We start from the raw sequence: 20089 nt of genomic DNA, 5'->3' as shown, positions 1-20089 counted from the left end.
AGACACAGACTCCACGGCCTCACCTCCGAGAGTGGGACTCTCTAGGTCTGGCATGGGGCTCCAGACATCTGCATTCTTAATGAGCACCAACCCTTGAGAAATATGGATCTTGTTCACTGAGGAAATGCCCTAAGTTAAGAAGGGCTGCTCTGTTTCCTCTCCCAAGACAGGAAGGCAGGTCCCTGTACTTTGCTTCATAAAACCACATGTGTCATTCTGCTGGTATTAAATAAAATTTTCACTGCATTCATTTTGCTTGGTAAGTGGCATGTGACTACAGTACATAGTAATTACATGTTCCTGAAGACTACTTGGTAATTTGCACTTAATAAGACCAAAAATAATTACCCTGTACTCCAATCTAGAAAACGTAAATAATCGTAAATATATGGTACTCACCATGTAATTACTTTGCCACTCCACTCAACTCTCCATAAGATTGAGCAGTTACTGAGGAAGTAAAGAATCATAACAGAATATTCCCTGTTTTGCCTGATAAACTACAGTAGCTCAACCACAACATTTGCATTTGCAGGCACATTTTCTTAGGTTCAGAATTTAAATCAGAAAAATTCAGAAGAAAGATCATTCCTTAGCTCTTCGGGGGCTTTCTGCTTTGACCTTTTACTTGGTAGCATTAGACAGTTTCCCTGAAATTCGAACAATTTTCAAACCCTTTAGGAATATGACATAACCTACCTGTCTAGGATGACCTTTCAAAGCCACTTCTAATTCTGTTCTCTGACTTAGTAGAAGAGTGATTAAATTTTAGGTCTGAGACACACATATGGAGAGGAGGGACAGAAGTTAGTGTTTCCCAGCAAATTTGCCTGCTAGACTTGAAGCTTCTTTCATTCCTAATGGAGTGAATTCCAGGAACCTTTCCACATAACATAGGGCTCTGTGTAGTGTTTCTAAGTCCATAGTTCTGCACTGACTCTTCAAAATAATTCATCATTAGAATCGTGTATTTGTAATGGATAGAAGGAGCCTTAGAGATCTTTCATGACTACAAAGGTGGAGGGACCTATGTGGATATCATAACCATTTGTAGTAATTTAGGCTTTAGGGGTTTTTTTGTTTCCATTTTTGTGTTTGTCTTCAGAGAACACAGGCCCCCTACCCGCAACACAGCAATTTTGAAACTCCTCTGGTCGTACTGTTACCTCCTCACCACCATACCAATGTGGACCGCTATAACCCTTGAAAGGGTATCACTAGTATGTGGGGAGAGAAGAAAATTGAAGAAAGATTCATTCAACAAATATTAATTGAAAGCCTGCTATATTCCACGCTGTTTAGATGATGGAAATATAGCAATGAATCAAACAGACAAGTTCCCTGATCTTACGGAGCTTAAATTCTAGTGAGTGGAGCAAACAAATACTATCAGATCTCCTATAATGCTTATTTTGAAAATGAGAATATGTTCCAACCTGATTGATATGTTAGGGAATAATTTAAGCACAATTCGAATTTCATGTTTGCTTACGCCTGATTTCACCTGGGAGAAACACTAGAATGCAGAAAGGGGCACCAAGGTGAACCAAGTCACATAGGAATACGTAAAATGGACATGTGCATGCAACTCAAACATCTGCCAGCTACCTCAACTCTCTGAGTGCGCTATGAGCTACATCTGGTGTTAACAGCTGTCCATAACCCTCCTACCACCACTTCACAATAACTCACAATCTGCAGTCCACTCCATCCCCACTTCTACAAGCAAACTGCAGGTCTTTTTCAAGATAAAGTGGCATTTATTGTAGTATTTATGTATATCTCGACAAGTAAACATATATAAAACTGTGCTGCCATGTTTATTGTTTCCATGTTTTTAAAATATGTCACTGATGAAGTTTTCGAGTGTTGGGCTCCCAATCCCATTTCCTCCGTAGCTCCATGGTTTATAGTATGTAATTTCATACAACACGGTGATTCTTAGGAATGCATATGTCACACTGTAGCAGAACTATTTGTAAACAAGCAAACTGTCAAAGAAGATAATTCCAGGTAATGGTAAGTGCTTTGAAAAAATTCAGTCAAGGAATGTGGTTGAGAGTGTTGGGATGAAATGGGGAGGCACTTCGTTAGATTGATGACCATGGAAACCTCTCTGGGAAGGTCACATTCGAACTGACGCTTGAATAACATGAAGAAGTCAGTTCATGCACAAAAAAGAAAACCTGGGGTAACAGCATTCCTTGTGAAGAGGTGTGAGGATGGGGGTCATGGAGGGCAGAGAGTTTTGGGGAGGGGGTTTGTGCAAAGCAGGAATAAGTTTCGTGTGTTAGAGGAACAAAGAGAACCAGAGCAAGAAATAGAGAGGTGGGGAAAGTAGCTGGACCCCAAATCACCTAGACATAATAGGATATTGTAAGTCATTGGAATTTTCATTAGGGGATTTTTCACTACTGATAGAAGAACCCACTCCATTTACAGATGAAGATGAGGTCTGGAGAGTTTACACTTCTTATGCAAAGTTACCTTAACAGCTAAAACCTAGGTCTCACATCTTTTGGCATGGGAATAGACGTACATATGGAGCTGTCCCTAGATGAGTCCTTCATTTGAACTCTGCGGAAGAAGATATTGGTTGGGAAATTTTCCCAGAGCGCCCCCAAACAGATTCTGGATCCATTGACTGCTTTCTCAAGCACGATGATATTGGGAAGAAGTCCAGTTTAACCAGGTTATATCCAGTGTCCTGTTTCACGCCACTGGTGAAAGGAAAATAGATCAGACAAAATGTCGACTAAGCCATCCTAGATGACAGCAAGATTTGTAAGGCAGCCAGTCTCACTCAGCGCAACTGCCAGAGCCCAGATCTACCCACACTCTTATGAAACCTAACGACGCAGTTAGTGCACGTCGGGACTGCTCTGTTCTCCTGCTAACTGACATCAGACGTGAGGCATGAGAATTTCCTGACAGCAGATTACAAGGCACAGCAACGAGTCACTGGAAGAAGCTGTAGGATTTCTCTTCCTAGATGGAGGGACACGTTTGTTATCAAAGCCAGTCAGAAGACCGAAGAATAAATTTAACCTGACAATAGGCTAAATGCCGCAGGGTAAATGCCTTCGCCCAAAGCAGCCCATTTGGGGTTTTGCTCTCTGCCAAGCAGAAGAGCAAGAGCTCTGGCAAGAGCTGCTCAGTCTCCCTTGCGGGTCAGAGCAGGTAGCCCCGGTGTGTGTCGCCCGGGGCCTTGAGCTCCCTGCCCTGCCTGCTTCCTGCAGTCCCGCCTTCCCTCTCCAGTCTCCGCTTCTCTTTCAGATCTTCTTTCCTCTAGAAGTCTAGGGAGGGGAGGGTGGTGAGTGATGAGATGCTAAGCAGATCTGTGACCCTCGGGCTAAACTTCAAAGCATTTCTTCCCACCCTGACCCTCAGCCTGTCAGCTTCTTGAGGGCAGGGCAGGATACACCTGGGATACCTGCTCTCAACTAGACTAGTTCTCCACCACCTCATTCCACATCGACATCATCCAGAGTCCTTTCTGCAGACACTGCTATACCTTTATACTTTCCCCAAGGTTTCATTCACCAAAAAATATTACCAAGGCCCCCACTCCCAGGGTGCCAGGAGGCAGGGCAAGTCCCCAGGCATTAATTAAATCAGCATATTTACTGAGTGCTTAATCTGAGCTATGCACTGTTCTAGGTGCTAGAAGTTCACCTGTGAAGAGCAGACATCTGTCCTGCGCTTCTGGACCTTCTGCTAGAATGTGAGTCCCTTTGGCAATGTATCTCAAGGGTGAACCGAAGACCACCTCCTCCAAGGCTGCCTTGATACTTGTTAAAATGTGAATTCCAAGACCCCCACCAGACTTCCTTCAGGAAGACAGAGTTTCCAGGAATGGAGCCTTGGAATCTGTACTTTTTCAGGCTTCCCCTGAGATTCTTCTATAAACTCAAATTTAAGAACTACTGCTCCAACGAATGAAGGACTGTAGCTGGAAGAGGTTCTTTCTCATCCTTACAGTCTGGCTGGAGAGCAGATCTTCTATTGAGACCCTTCAAGAATGTTCTCTCTGGTGACTCCTTGCCTTCTAGGTACATAGGGCTAGAAGCTATTTGGGTCCTGGATTTGAGGGTGCCCAGGAAGCTCTCCTACCAACCATAGGCCTCCAAGAATCGTGGATTTGGTCAAGATTGCTTCCTTTGTGCCCAGGCCTGGTCCTCCTATAAAATCAGATACTCCTAGGCATGGCATGGTGACAGATAATGGCTAGTTATTTCTACCTTGGTGTAGATAAGCGTTCCATATCCCTGTTGTTGATGATAGCCAGCAGGGAGCATGTCCAAACGGGCATTTGTCCCAGGACATGTCAGCAAGTGGCATGCCAGTCTTCTGGGAAAGGTGAAACGAGGCAGCTGTGACAGCATGAGGGCTTAGGGGGTCCAGATGAGAAGGGGAGGAGGGGAACGAGGAGGCAGAAAGTGTCAGGAGGGCAGAGAGGTGCCCGGGAAGGCTGAGTTCTCCTTCACAGCTTTGCCTGCAGCCTGATCTGCTTCAGCTCCGTTTTCCTTTAGGACACACAACAAGCAGATGCACTCCCCCTTGACATTCTTCCGCTGTGGTTCTCTGCGACTCACCCATAGCACTGATCCCTTCTGCCTGGCTTGGGGGATTTAGGTTTGTGTCTTATCCGCACCCACACACATGAGTATCACGTACACTTGTCCTAGACCCCCTACCCTTGTCTGTAAACCTCTTGCAGGCAGGGCAGTGTCCACACGTTACTCATTTTACCACCCCCCCACACCACCTAACAGCACTTGCATGTGGGATGTGCTGAGTAAATATTTGTCGAAAGAATGAATGAACGCAAACTGAAGGGGTGGAAATTTACAGAGGCCAGCACTGGCTCTGCCTGATTTATTTAGCCCCAGCATAGCATGCCATGCAAATAGCCACTTCGTACTCGTTTTTGATGATCGTGAAAGTGATAATGAAACCCTTCAAGGGATGACTGAGGATAAGGCTCATTATTGTTTGTGTCTTTTCTTTTAATTAGTAAATTTATTTATTTTTGGCTGCATTGGGTCTTTGTTGCTGTGCGCAGTCTTTCTCGAGTTGCGGCGAGCGGGGCCTCCTCTTCGTTGTGGTGCGCGGGCTTCTCATTCTGGTGGCTTCTCTTGTTGCAGAGCAGGACTCTAGGCACAGGGGCTTCCGTAGTTGTGGCACGTGGGCTCAGTCGTTGTGGCTCGCGGGCTTTAGAGCGCAGGCTCAGTAGTTGTGGCACACGGACTTAGTTGCTCCGTGGCATGTGGGATCTTCCTGGACCAGGGCTCAAACCCACGTCCCCTGCACTGGCAGGTGGATTCTTAACCACTGCGCCACCAGGAAGTCCCTGTTTGTGTCTTTTGTTGTAAGCTGCCTCAAATCTTTTATAGAAAAAGGCAGGGTATAAATAATAAATAAGTAAGTGGATAGGGCTTTAAACCCCTGAGGCTGCTCCATACTTTTCAGTCCCTCTCATACCTCCAGAACAAAGCAGCCTTCTGGGGATGGGAGGTGAAGAGAATTATTTCTGTTCATTCAACAAATGAGTTGTGAAAGCCATACCATGCTTCTCCTAAGCAATAACCTTGCTCCAGTGTTTCTAGACAGAGGAACTCCTTGAGGTCTCTTTCAAGGCTATGATCCTTGATTCTGCTCAGAATCGGTGGGGATATTGATAAAGTCCCACAAGCACCGGAGATTTAGTGAATATATGCAGGCAGTGGGTTTCTGTCATTTCTCTGTCTGTCTTAATATACCAGCCTCTGGTAAAATTGCTTTAAACGCTTTGTTTGGCGTCTGTTTATGTCAGATCAGATCTTCTCCTAACACCCAAATGAAACCTGATGTGACCTCGCATAATGTAGTAGATGTGTCACCTTGTAGCAAACCCTGAACAAAGATCTTACTTGATTTTTAAATGCATCAAAATGGGAATTATTTATGATCAGATTTACCTTTCCTAAGCATTTTGCTTCTGGTGGTAGCTAAATTATACCAGCTGATTAAAATAGGCAATCAATGCTGCCTGTCGGAGGTGTCTTAACTTGCTGTATATACTTTTGGTAAATATCACAACATTGTTTTAATCTGTAAATTGGATTTGTCAGGTCTGATTCATTTAAATGGCTCACACACCCCAAATTCTCTCTGACAGCCCCAATGTGGGAGCCTGTCCTCATCTTGAAAAGGTAATATTGCCCGGGGCTTTTTGCTAGCTTAATAGAGGCAAGAACATTGTGTAGCAAGAAATCAGAGAAAGACAGACCGCCTTTCCTATAACAGGTTTCTGCAAGCATCCAACACCACAGCCATGCAGCATCTTTTCACAGAAATTGAGAGACTTCTGACTGAGGTAGGGGAGAGACCAAAAATATATTGTTTATACCAATAATTCTATTGATAACAGTAACAAAAAATTATCCATCAGTTGCCATGTGCTATGCACTGTTCTAAGTAGTTTATAAAAATGAATTATCCTATTCAATCCCTACAGTAACCAAGTAAAGTAAGTATTGTTTTATACTTGCAGAAGCTTAAGTTGAGAAACTTGCTCAGGACCTAACTGGCTCCAGCCTGCAGCCCTACCCACCAGGCACACAACCTCTCTATGTGGAGTTATTATGATTGATTGACTTTTGAAGGAAAGATGGGGCCAAGAGGGGACCCTTTGTTCAGGATTATATTCCTATGGTTCCCCAAATCTTGTAATGCCTACTTAGTTAGCCTATTATTTTACATTTCTCAGGCTTTTTAAAAGGACCTTACTCTTAATATTTGCTGATTATAAAAATAACAAAAGGCATCTTGTAAATGAGTTAATTATATTCTATTCATCATGGCTTCTTTGGATGTATTTGCGATATATCCTTTATTTAGTATGTAGACAATGCTTAGTGAGCATAAGAATTCAGGTGCCTTGGGGCTTCCCTGGTGGCGCAGTGGTTGAGAGTCCGCCTGCCGATGCAGGGGACGTGGGTTCGTGCCCGGTCAGGGAAGATCCCACATGCCGCGGAGCGGCTGGGCCCGTGAGCCATGGCCGCTGAGCCTGCGCGCCAGGAGCCTGTGCTCCACAACGGGAGAGGCCACAACAGTGAGAGGCCCACGTACCACAAAAATAAATAAAATAATTAATTTTAAAAAACAAATTTAAGAATTCAGGTGCCTCTTGCAAGAAATGATAGGGGTTCATTACAAGATAAAACTAGCACTCTAATTTAGAAAATACAATAAGAATGCTAGGGAAAATTCCAAGAACATAGAAATCAAAGTCTTGGTTAGTGTACTAACCCAGTGCAGCCAAGGTTAACAAGGCAGTTAACCTCAATGAGCCTAATTTACTTATTTTTCCAAAGGAATAGCATTTTACCTACCTCCCAGATTGGCCGGGAAAACCAAATATAGCCATCTCTGTGAAAGTGCTTTTATTCGTTGTAAAGTATTACACAAATGCAGTAAATACAAGGGGGCTGCATTATCCAAATGTTCTGAAACATTGTTGTAAAGTATTACACAAATGCAGTAAATACAAGGGGGTTGCATTATCCAAATGTTCTGAAACATTGTTGTAAAGTATTACACAAATGCAGTAAATACAAGGGGGTTACATTATCCAAATGTTCTGATGTCCAGTCATTGTATAAACAAGTTTTACTTTGGGAAGATAAAACCACTTTTAAACCAACACCATCTTAAGTTGGAGTTCTGTGAGCAAAGCTTCCTGTATGCCCCAGCAGCTGGCTCACAGTAACAGTCCTTTGCCAAATTAAATGAATTTTCTTCAATGAAAAATCCTACAGAACAGATGCATTCACAAGCCCCCCAACTCTTCAGCCATCAATTGGTAAAGAAAACTCTGTTCTGCTACTTGTTTTGTGCTTGGACTGTATTTAAGAGGAGGTCAAGATTCTCAAAATGATACTTGACAGGTTTTTTACAAGCGCTGCCCGTGTGTGTGTGTTTACTCTCTTCTCCCCAGGGTGCTTCCAGGGGGTTGGAAAAGCTGCAGGAGGGGTGGGCTGGAGATGGAAATCTCTGGGGGATCTGGGTTTGAGGGTGAGGAAGAGCAGAAGACGATGGCAGGGGCTTTCCTGGTGGCGCAGTGGTTGAGAGTCCGCCTGCCGATGCAGGGGACGCGGGTTCGTGCCCCGGTCCGGGAAGATCCCACATGCCGCGGAGCGGCTGCGCCCGTGAGCCATGGCCGCTGAGCCTGCGCGTCCGGAGCCTGTGCTCCGCAACGGGAGAGGCCACAACAGTGAGAGGCCCGCGTACCGCAAACAAAGAAAAAAAAAGAAGGCGATGGCAATACAGGGGCAACAGACAGGGAGAAGGGGCTTTGGCACTTCTGGATGGGCGACCATGGGAGGAAGCTCCTCACTACAGGTGGAGGAGCAGAGACGAGAAGGCAGGATGGCTGGGAGTGGGGAAGGGCCCTGGATACAGGACTCTGTCTGTCCTGCCTCACCCCACCGCTCACCTGGCTCCATCCTGGGTTATTTTTTGTTTTGTTTTGTTTTGTTTTTGCCTCACCACTTGGCTTTTGGGATCTTAGTTCCCCGACCAGGGATTGAACCTGGGCCCCTGTATCCACTGCAGTGGAAACGCAGAGTCCTAACCACTGGACCACCAGGGAAACCCTGTCCTGGGTTTTTAAAGTAGACTCCTCACCTGGTCTTCACTCCTTCCATCCAAACATTTCTGGTCTTCTCTTTCCTCTCTCCACCTTACACCCTTGCAGACTTGAGGATCCACACACTAGACCCTGCTGGCAGCATTCCAGACCTCTCTGAAAAGCACCATTTGTTGGAAAATGAAGAGACCTAAATATATCTTCTACAAAAAATGTCAGTCTTCAATATTGTGAGCCTCACACTTTGTTTAAGCACGGAGAAGAAAGCAGGCTACTGAATGGCATATAAAAACAAATTCTGCCTTCAGTGCCCTGGAGCTGGGTTGGCAAACTTTTCATGCAAAACGCAAGGTAGTAAATATTTTAGACTTTGCAGGTCATATGGTCTCTGTCACAGCTAATCTGTTCTGTCACTGTAAGCAGTCATAGACAATGTGAGTGAGGCTGTGTTCTGATAACACTTTGTTTACAATAGTTGGTGGGCTCCGAGTTTGCTGCCCACTGCTCTGACAACTTCTTTTTTTAAATGAGGTGGCACTTTGGCATCTTGGTGAATTATAGAATGCCTGGAGCTCCCCACCCTTCTCCATTGCCACTGGAGTGAGCTTGCTGTTAGTAGCTCGGTGAGAGCTGAGTTGGCAAGGTTGATTTACTCAGGCAGATGTGTTCCCTCTGAAAACAGTGGTTGGGAAGTTGCACGTGTGCATCTACTTCCATAGGAAAGCCCTGAAGAAGGCTAACTGGACGCCTGGCTGATGAAGACATTCTACCGCCGCCTATGGAAAGACTGAGCTAAAGAGGCCCCTTCTCCCCTCTTCCTCCCCTCCTCTAACACACACTCCCAGTCCTTTGGGTGGGGGTCAGCCTGCTGGAAGGATCCCCCAAAGGACGCCAGCCGTAACCCCAATTAAGTGTCTCCTTTCACTCTCCAAGGTTTCCTTCCACCCGACCTTTCATCTCCAGGGCATCTGAGGAGATGAGGCTTCCTCGCAGAAGCAGGCGAGGCTTGTCTTTCCTGGGGACATTTCCTTTTCCGAGAGGAGCGATGAACTCCAATGAAACTCCAGCAGAGCCAGCTGTCGAGGGGGCAGAATTTCTGCCTGTTCTCTTTTCCACCCCAGTCCTTCACGGAAGAGTTTGCTCCCTCCACTAACTTCAGGGGAGTCGAATCCTCAGGACCCACCTGTCCACCGCCTGCTCCACCCCTGCTTTTCCTCTCTTGTAAGCCACTCTCCTCTGGCTTGGTACACAAACAGTCATCTCTGGCGAGCAGTTTTGAGTTAGCACAGGAACTGCACGTTTCTGCAGTCCCAGATCACACACTAGAGATGGCAGAGAACCTCCCCTGCCAGCATCTGCCAGCGTGGTGTGAAGACCCACATCTGGATGCTGTCTGAGAGCCTGCGCCTCCGAGGTAGCTCTGCCTGGGAAGGAGAGTTGGGTCCCTAGAGGAATTTAGAAAGTGGGGTAGGGGCTAAGCAGGCCGGTACAATTAGACACGACCAGTATTTCCCAGACAGCAGAGACTTATAGCCTCCTAATAGCAAGCAAAGAGCCGAAGAAGGGACTTGTTAGCGGTGAGTTAAATCGATAGCTAGTGGGAAGCAGCCGCATAGCACAGGGAGATCAGCTCAGTGTTCTGTGACCACCTAGAGGGGTGGGATAGGGAGGGTGGGAGGGAGATGCAAGAGGGAGGGGATATGGGGATATATGTGTATGTATAGCTGATTCACTTTGTTATACAGCAGAAACTAACACACCATTGTAAAGCAATTATACTCCAATAAAGATGTTAAAAAGAAAATGATGGTTCTCAATAGGGGGTGATTTGGCAATGTCTGGAGACATTGTTTTGGCTGTCACAACCCTGGGCAGGGGGCCGTACTTATAGCATCTTGTGGGTAGAGGACAGGGTGACTTGTCCTACATCCTCCAGTGCACAGGACAGACTCCCATAGCAAAGATCTGCCTGGCCCCAAATGTCAGTAATGCCAATGTTGAGAAATGCTGAATTAGAGGTGTCTCTTGTTCAGAACAGCTCTGCACTGTCCGTGGTGAAATGACCTCGTGAGTGGATGGGCTGGATAGTCATATGAGGGTCCCTGTGGGCAGGCTTCCCGCAGGGTGTGAGGGTGGCCAGACAGACGAGGACCCCGCGCCCACCTGGGTTGTGCAGTAGAAGCGGGCAGATGGGTGGGAGGCAGTTTCATGGCTCCTGCCCCCACGCTGAGCTGGGTGTCCCTCCCTGCTTTGTTTCCTTCTATCTGCGGAGCCTTGCCTTTATCAAGGCTTTACGCTTTGACCCTCTGGCCTCAATACCCAAGGTAGGAGCCCCCGTGCAAGGGCCCCACTTTATTTCTGTAACACCCGTAGGTGAGGGAGCATACCTTGCCCGGCTATTCTGCGTGAAGAGGGAGCTGCAGGGAGGAGAGGCTGGCTCTGGCCCTGTCAGAGTCTCCTGATCCTACCAACTCCGAGCCTGGACTCTTCCCTGGGCTCTGTAGAGGCAGCAGGTGTCACTATTTCAGTGGTTCTCTCCTCAGCCTCCTCCCGGGTTCTCTGCTGGTGTTTTTGCTTCCTCTTTCAATCTAATTCCACCTGCTTTGCATCTTTAAGAAATGCTTCAAGATTCTGGTCTGCCGAGGTCACCCTTTGTTTTTCGGGGGTTTGATGAATTTATTCTTGCATACAAATTTCTTTGGTCATTTTGATAGACTTCACTGAGGAAGGGAGGTAGATGTACAGGTATACCTTGTTTTATTGCACTTTGCAGATCCTGCATTTTTTTTTCTTTTTTCCTTCCTTTTTGCGGTACGCGAGCCTCTCACTGCTGTGGCCTCTCCCGTTGAGGAGCACAGGCTCCAGACGCGCAGTCTCAGCGGCCGTGGCTCACAGGCCCAGCCACTCCGCGGCATGTGGGATCTTCCCGGACCTGGGAACGAACCCGTGTCCCCTGCATTGGCAGGCGGACTCTCAACCACTGCGCCACCAGGGAAGCCCAGATCCTGCATTTTTTAAGGGTGTTACTGTTCTCACATTTTGCAGGTTGACTATGTTCAGCTGAGTGGTTCTAGACTGGGGTCTGTTATGAGCTGAATTTTGTCCCTTAAAAACATACGTTGAAGTCCTAACCCCCAGTACCTAGAATGTGACCTTACTTAGAAATAGGAACTTTATAGATATAACTAGTTAAGATGAGGTCATCCTGGGGTAGAGTGAGCTGCTCATTCAAAATGACTGGTGTCCTTAGAAAACACACAGGGAGAACACCATGTGATGACAGAGGCAGGGACTGGAGTGATGCAGCTGCAATTCAAGGAGTGACAAGGATTGATCAATGCCCATGCAGCCCCCCCCCAGAAGCTAGGACAAGGCAAACAAGGATTCTTCCCAGAGTCTCAGAGGGAGCATGGACCTGCCAACACCTTCATTTCAGACTTCCAGCCTCCAGAACTATGAGACAGTAAACTTCTGGTGTTTTAAGCTACTCAGTTTGTGGTACTTTGTTACAGCAGCCCTCAGAAACTAATACAGTATCTCTCATATGGTTGAAGTCACGTCTTGACTGGGGCTGGAACCAACTGAAGTTTCTCTTGGGCTGAATGTCCAAGAGGGCTCCTCACCCACATGGCAGGTACTCACCTGGGTTGATGGGAACTTCTGGGGGCTGGACGGGCATTGTTCTCTCTCTCTCCACACCACCTCTCCATATAGCCAGTTTGGGTTTCCTACCAGCACAGCAATCTCAGGCTAGTTGGACTTTTTACGTGGCTACTAGCTTCCCTGCAAGCGAGTGTTCCAGGAGACCCGGGTAGAAAGGGCAAGACTTCTTTTGACCTAACCTCAGAAGTTACACAGTGTCCCTTTGCTGCATCCCTTTGCCCAAAAAGTGAGTCACAAGTCCAGCCCAGCAAGGACCTGAAGACCAGGAGGAATGGTTCGTTGTAGGGTCATTTTTGAGAACTGACCAACACAGCACACGAGTTGGAAAAAGTTCTTTAAGGACGTTTGATTTCTAAGGAGTAGAAAGGTTTATGGAAAGTTTTCATTTGCTTTGTGATTTGAGATATCGATGGGAAAGCTATTCTAAAAGTTGAAAATATAGGAGAGAAGAGCTATGAGAGGATAGGATTCAAGATTTAGTTAGAGGGTTCAGCTTTAGACTGTGGGAGAAACACCTCTTTCATTATATCAGGAGAGAAGCAGGTGAGGATGGGTGAAGACACAGCAAATGCGTAGGTGAAGAAAGGGAGGAGGAGGTCAGTATAGAAGTTTCAGCCTGTTGGGAGAGTTCCCATGTATTGGCTTCTAGTGTCTCTCAGTCTGGAGAAGCAAGATTATCTGCTGACACTGATAAGAAATATGATAGGAGAGAGAACTTTGGGAGAATGACATTTTGAAAGAGCCACAGTGGAGAACAGGAAAGAAAGCTGCATACGATCAACACACTCCAAAAGACCCCAACACCTTTTCAGATAAACTCTGCAGGGGTAGGAGTGAAATCCAGGGGGGAGCAGTTGTCTCCTGCTGTCCATGGCATTCTTGGTGACATTTTCTGAGTTTTCCAGCCCTAACAGAAGTCTCTAACATGAACTAGATATTATTTCTGAAATCAAGGTAATGGGAGCTAGAAAGATATGGTCATTGTTTCATAAGTACATTTCATTAAAAATCAGTATCTTGGGCTTCCCTGGTGGCGCAGTGGTTGAGAGTCCGCCTACCGATGCAGGGGACACAGGTTCGCGCCCCGGTCCAGGAAGATCTCACATGCCGCGGAGCAGCTGGGCCCGTGAGCCATGGCCACTGAGTCTGCACGTCCGGAGCCTGTGCTCCGCAACGGGAGAGGCCACAACAGTGAGAGGCCTGCGTACCACAAGAAAAAATAATAAAATAATAAAATAAGATAAAAAGTCACTTCCCCCCCCCCCAAAAAAAAAATCAGTATCTTTTTATTTGGTAGGCCATAAGAGAAGGGTTAGTGGGGAAGAAAAATGTTTTGAAATAGAGTTCAAGCATCTCATCCAGACATACTTCCAGAATGTCTTATCCTGTTGCTGTGGATGAATTCTCCCCATCTTTCTTCATTTTACTCAGCTGTACTTGGAGTGGGAAATCAAGACCTACGATATGAAATTTTCTGGCTCAGACAGCACAGATTAACTGTATCTCATCTCAAAATTGTGGTCACGTTTGGGACATTTTTCTGTGATTGACTTCCTGGGTGTGGGTGAGAGGCAGATCCATTTTTCTTTGTGTTAATTTCAGCTGTAAGTGTGACCATTTTTGCCAATGACCATGGAGTGAGTTTCTGTGATTAGTCATTTAACTGTATGATAATTGCAAGCTAAATAGAGTGTTTACAACAAACCTCTTGCTTAGGAGACAGAGACTATGTCAAATTACAACCTATGAAAACTACATAAATAAAAATTTGCTTCTAGAATAGGGCTCTTCATAAAAATTATGAAAAGATTGTGGAATTTTTTATTTGCATTGTATAGTGGCTCCATCATTGACAAATTGTAACTATAGTCCATAATATTTTACATCCAACAATTATTCATCATAACTGCATATATATCGCTTGATTCATTCTGAAAAGTAACAATCTTGGCAATCACATTGTTTCCCTTATCTTATTAGTGACAAAGTACCATAATGAGCATAACCTTCCAGAATGGATTCACTGATCGAATAAACAAAGCTAGGTCTTGGCACAGGATGGACCATGAAACGATTGGCTTGCCCTTCTGCCTCTTCCTGAGAGCCATAACCATACCACTTCTCTCTGCTGAATGTCCTTGATTCTAACTTGGTTTGGAATTTCAGAAGCATTCATTACTCTTTGTCCCATCATTAGGCAAGAAAAGATCTCTACCTTTAATCCAAACAGGGAATTCCGTGAGAAATTCTCAAAATGAGCATTTTAATTTAAGCTCTTGTGTGTAGGCAATTGCCTGGAAAGATTTTATTTTTTAAATAATCAGAGGAAAAGCTTCACACATCAGGACATTCTCCCTTATTTTAAAAATTGAAGGGAAAGATTTCAGGGTGCAGTGGCGTCATAGTCAACTATGCCTGCAGGAATTTAAATTTGTCAGTGTACAGACAACATAATTCACCATCTCAAGCTCAGCAAGAGGGACAGGTGCCATTAAGTCTTACAAACTTGGAAGGATAATATTTGTTTCTCTGTAGAGCTGCAATCACTGTTACAGGACTTGTTCTGCCCAATTTCCCCACATGCAAACACATTCCTTGCTTTGAGTGTAGAAATTTCACATCTTTTGCCCTGATCTCAGGGTTTTTCTCATTTCCCTCCTCCCTCTTCTTTTGCTCTTTAAAGGCCAATACTTATTCTGAAAACACTATCCCATTTCTGAATTTAGCAGATTCAGTATATCACTAACAACTAAGATGCTTCCATGTGTGTTTCTCAGGGACACCCACAGGTATATTACAATCATAACATCCTTGAGAGAATTCACAGGAAACATTAATGCATTCATGCTTTAAATTAGCCATTATTGGGTACCAATCGAACACGGACACTGTGCTAGGCCCTAGGCCTCAGGATATGAACTTCTGGGCACAAAGTGGGCATTTAATGTTTACTGAATAAGTAGCAGTGCCTGCTTCCAAGAAACTCCCCATCTAATCTGGGAGGCAGATTTGTACACAGAAAATTAAAATACAATATGATGAGTATTCTAGAATAAGTAGGAATAGCTACAATGGGAGCAGAAGGGAGCGAGTAACCAAGCATGGGGAAGTGGAGAAAGGCCCCGCAGAAGTGATGTGTAGATTAGATTTTGAAAGATGAGCAGGTGTTTATCAGGTGAAAAAGAAGATTGTGTCTGAGGGCATGTGTGTGAGTGTGAGTGTGTGTGTGTAGAGGAGGGTGAACACAGACATTTCAAGCAAGGGGAACAGCATGTGTAAAAACGTCCGGGTGGAAGTGGTGTGGTAAATTCTGGAAATGGTGTTTACTGCAGCTGGGATCCCAAAGATGTCCAGGTGAGGGGGTGAGGGATAATTAAGAAGAAAGATAGGTGCAAGATATTGAAAGACTCTGTGACCTTCATTTTGGCTTTGCAGGGGAATCAGATGATGGTCTAGTAAGAAAGAGACAACAAATCACATTTTTAAAAAGATAGCTCTGCTAGTTAGGTGGGATGGACTAAGTTGAAGAGAATCGGTGGGCATGACAGAGTTCTTTAGAAGACAGTTACAGCCGTCCGGGTGGAGTTGATGATGGCTGAAGAGCTCAGAGCAGGAACCTGGTTTAGAAAACATTTCCTGAGGAACAGAGCACAGGAGTTGTGACTGAACACATGTGGTAGCAAGTCACTTGGGATCACGAGTGTAAGAGAAACATCCTAAGGTATAGTGAGTGAAGCATCAAGAGAGAAGGAGCCTGGGGTCCTAGAAGACCCCTTGGAGCAGTGTCCCCATTCCAGCCCTCGACCAGCTACCTCTGAGCAGTGTTTCTGAAAGTTTAGAAACTGGAAGTTCTGACAGCGCCTGGAGGGCTGGGTGAGCCTCTGACTCAGTAGATGTGAGGATATTCTCAAGAATTTGCATTTCTTTAAAAAAGAACGAAATAATGCCATTTGCAGTGACATGGATGGATCTAGAGATTGTCATACTGTGTGAAGTAAGTTAGAGAAAGACAAATATATGATATCGCTTATATGTGGAATCTAAAAAATGGTACAAATGAACTTATTTACAAAACAGAAATAGAGTCAATAGATGCAGAAAACAAATGTGGTTACCAGGGGGAAAGGGGATGGGAGGGATAAATTGGGAGGTTGGATTGACATATACACACCACTATATATAAAATAGATAACTAAGAAGGACCTACTGTACAGCACAGGGAACTCTACTCAATACTCTGTAATGACCTATATGGGAAAAGAATCTAAAAAAGAGTGGATATATGTATATGTATAACTGACCCTCTTTGCTGTTCAGCAGAAACTAATGCAACATTGTAAATCTATACTCCAATAAAAATTAATTTAAAAAATGAAAAAAAAAACAACAACAAGAAAGAATTTGCATTCCTGACAAGGTCCCAGGTGGTGCGGATATTGCTGCCCTGGAGGTGCACTTTGAGAACCACTGCTCAGGACTATTATGTATTACGTTAGTCATTATGTATATGAGAGAAAAATCAAAGTTATCTTGTTTATGCCATTGTTATTCGGCTGTCATACCAGCCGAACCTGCCGAAGTGACCCGGAAGAGAGAGGGCCTAGGAGACATGAGTTTCTCTGACGGGCATGGGAGGACACCATCTCCCTCATGAAGACCAAGCCTTCCTCTCCCCAGGGCTTTATTCTGAACTGGCCTGCAAGTCTTGAGCTCACTTCCAGTCCACTTAACTAATATTTCTTGAGTGTATGTCAAAGCTTCCCCTAGAGTTACCATTGGGAAGTGGGGGAAGGGTGGGCCTGTTAACTCTAATTGGCAGGTCAGGGTGTGGAGCCGATTAGGGAAGATTACAGACGCTCTCTGACAGTGTGCTATGCAGAATACTAGTTTTGCAGAATGTGAATAGGTACGATGTGCAAAAAATGTTTCCTGGGGTAAATAATAGTTTAAAAATCATAGATGAAATAAAGTTAACATTTCATTTATTTCAAGAGAACGCTGTATATATTATTCTCCAAGAATCTCTAAAAGGGGATTGTGCTGTGAAGCACCCACCACCGCCTCGCCCTTTGGTTCTAAAACCAGGAAACCCTTTATTTAGAAGCATCTCAGGGGATGAGTGTTGTGTCAGATAAACGTAGGGAAATGCTGCCTCTGAGTTCTTTGTAGAAGAACTTTACAGCAGTGGATCCCAAAGAGTAGATCATTGATTGGCACTGGGTCCGTGACAGAGTTATTTGTGAATCTGTAGCAATATGGAAAACATAAGGACACTGTAGCACTTTACAAAGTTAATGTTTTTTTCAAATTAAAAGTTATCTTTATTTTGAAACTATGTGCTTCCTATGCTTTTGGGGTTAAAATTTTCCTGTTCAGTGAAATGATGGTGGTGGGAGAGATGATCTCTTCTAAAATATTTTTATATGTTTTAAATTAAAAGTTGGCATCTTTATACCAGACCTTTTGTTTTAGCTTGATTGTATCATACTGTTCGATTCTTAGATATCATCTAGTCCAAGCCCAACATTTACCGATGAAGAAAGTGAAGTCCTGAGGCTGATACAAAGAAAATGATAATATGTTTATTATAATTTATGCGAACGCTGTGTGTATTGGAAATGGCCATCCCACCCTCAAGGACTTCATGGCACGTATTTGGGCACTTTGATACCTTTCATAACATTAATTATAATAGGAAGTTGAAAGGTTTGTGCTGTCACAAGCAAAGCATGAAATGTTTAATGAATTGTTGGAAAATTAGAACCAGCAGGATGCCATGTGTCCATTGCAGTATTTTAGTTCTAGGCAAATCCGAGACACATGATTGATTATGATTAATTGTATTTACTTACATAGTTCTTTTTGTGTATATTTCCATCTGCACTGAGAAGGGGTAAAAATTAAGCAGATACCTGGCGATTATTCAAGATCATAGCTAAAATTTTCCATTAATCTTTCAGATCACCCCCATTTATAAAATAATCCTAAAGTTAATCTCTGCATGAAAGCTTCTTTACCTAGAAAAATGAAAGGATTGGACTAATTTTTCTTCTGAAATCCTTCCAGCTATAAATTTCAAGGATTCTATGATTTAACTGGAGTTAAACAATAAATAAGGGCCATGTTAATTAGAGTCTATATTACCTAAACTTCCTCCTTTTTCAGTGATTTATAGGTTACCACAGGAAAATAATGCTTAAGGCAGGTCAGTTATCTATTTGGAAATCATAAAGGAGAAGGAAAAACGTTTGCAAGTAAAGAACACATTGTACTTATATATTGTATACTATTTTTCAAACTTAAACATTTATTATGTATTCTGAGATGGGATATCCATATAATAGACTTACCCACCCAAAGCTTGGCACTTGGCACTTGGCACAGACTGAGATGACTTTTCCTATCTTCCTAAGTTTGTGTTTCTCCAAATGACCATCTGATCAAAGTCACCTGGAAAGTTACTGAAAATAAACATTCCTGGGCACTAACCCTTTAGAGAATCCAGATTTAGTAGAGCTGGGTTAGAGCTCAGGAATCTGCATTTTTAATAAGCTCCGCTAAGGGACGCTCATGCACACTTAAATTTAAAAACCACTTTCCCTACAATATAACTTATTGTGCCAGGGACATGATACTTCCAGATGCCCAAACAATAAATAGTAGAACAGGGTCAGAGTAAAAGGGGATTCATGTGACTAAGTCCTGAGAGTTCTTCTTACTTTATTCCAGCCAGTGGCAAGGAATTAGCTGCTGCTCTGTTTCACCCCCTGTCTTATCTGAAAGGTCAACAGATTTTCCCACTGGAAGAAGCCTCTTCCTGAAAGTAGCTTTGAAGTCAGTATGGAAGTGAGGGTGGAGGGAAGCAGCAGAGGTTGTGGATTTATTGGGGAAGTACCTTGATTTTTTTTTTCTCAAAAAAAAATTGAAGGAAACTAAGGGAAACTTAGGGAAACTAAGGTGATAGTATAACCTATACAGATGAATTTAGATGTCATCATGTAAGTACATTTCCAATGAAGATACATCATGTAAGTACATTTCCAATGAAGATTTCCTCAGCTGAAGTACATTTCCAATGAAGATACAGCACCAGTACACACTTGACAATCCAGTACAACTTAAAACATATACATAAGATTTTAAATATATAGGAATTTCAATATGCTTTCCGACCTTGCTTTTTCTATTTTCTTCCATTTTTGAAGTTCACTGTATTCTTGAATGTTGATTTTCTTTTCTTGTTTAAATCCAGTCCACTACTGTGTACAAAATGCTGTTTCTGCCCTAAGGCTAAGAATGTTCTAGGTGAACTAAACAATCAATTTTTGCCCATTAAGAAAGAGCACTAAAATAAAAAGAATGCTAACCTTTTGATTGATTTGGTACCTGTTTGCTAAATACTTTTTTTTTTTAGTGGTACAACACCAAGAGGAGAAGCAGTCTCCTACCTTAAGGAGAGGAAAACTCCCAGGCCCCAGGGAACTGTGTGACATTTGGGGAAAATTTTTCAAATCCTGGAGTATTGATTAACCTTAACGTAACTTGGTGGTAGGGGTGTTATTTTTAATTAGGTCTTTCTAGCCCAAGTTGGAAGATACACATATTTAAAATGTAAAATAAACGTTTCTGCAAAGCAAACTGAGAAAAAGACGTGTTGTTCAGCTTAACTGAACACCTAACTCAGCGACAGCTTTTGTACAATGCTGTTCAAAATACCTTCCTTCCATTTTCAGACTCTTAGGCTTGTAGAATTGATGGAGTAACTGATTTATCGTGTAGGCTGTGAAGCATCCA

General features: G+C 43.8%; 1 protein-coding gene across 2 annotated transcripts in view; it reads left to right on the top strand.

Moving 5' to 3' along the window:
- SEMA6D (semaphorin 6D) overlaps positions 1-20089 on the top strand; it is a 578684-nt gene that overhangs the window by 373926 nt on the left and 184669 nt on the right. The gene's annotated exons all lie outside the window — the stretch shown is intronic.

The sequence above is a fragment of the Orcinus orca genome, chromosome 2 (genome assembly GCF_937001465.1).
Source record: "Orcinus orca chromosome 2, mOrcOrc1.1, whole genome shotgun sequence".
NCBI classification, from domain to species: Eukaryota; Metazoa; Chordata; class Mammalia; order Artiodactyla; family Delphinidae; genus Orcinus; species Orcinus orca.
This window is presented reverse-complemented; position numbering and strand designations above follow the sequence as displayed.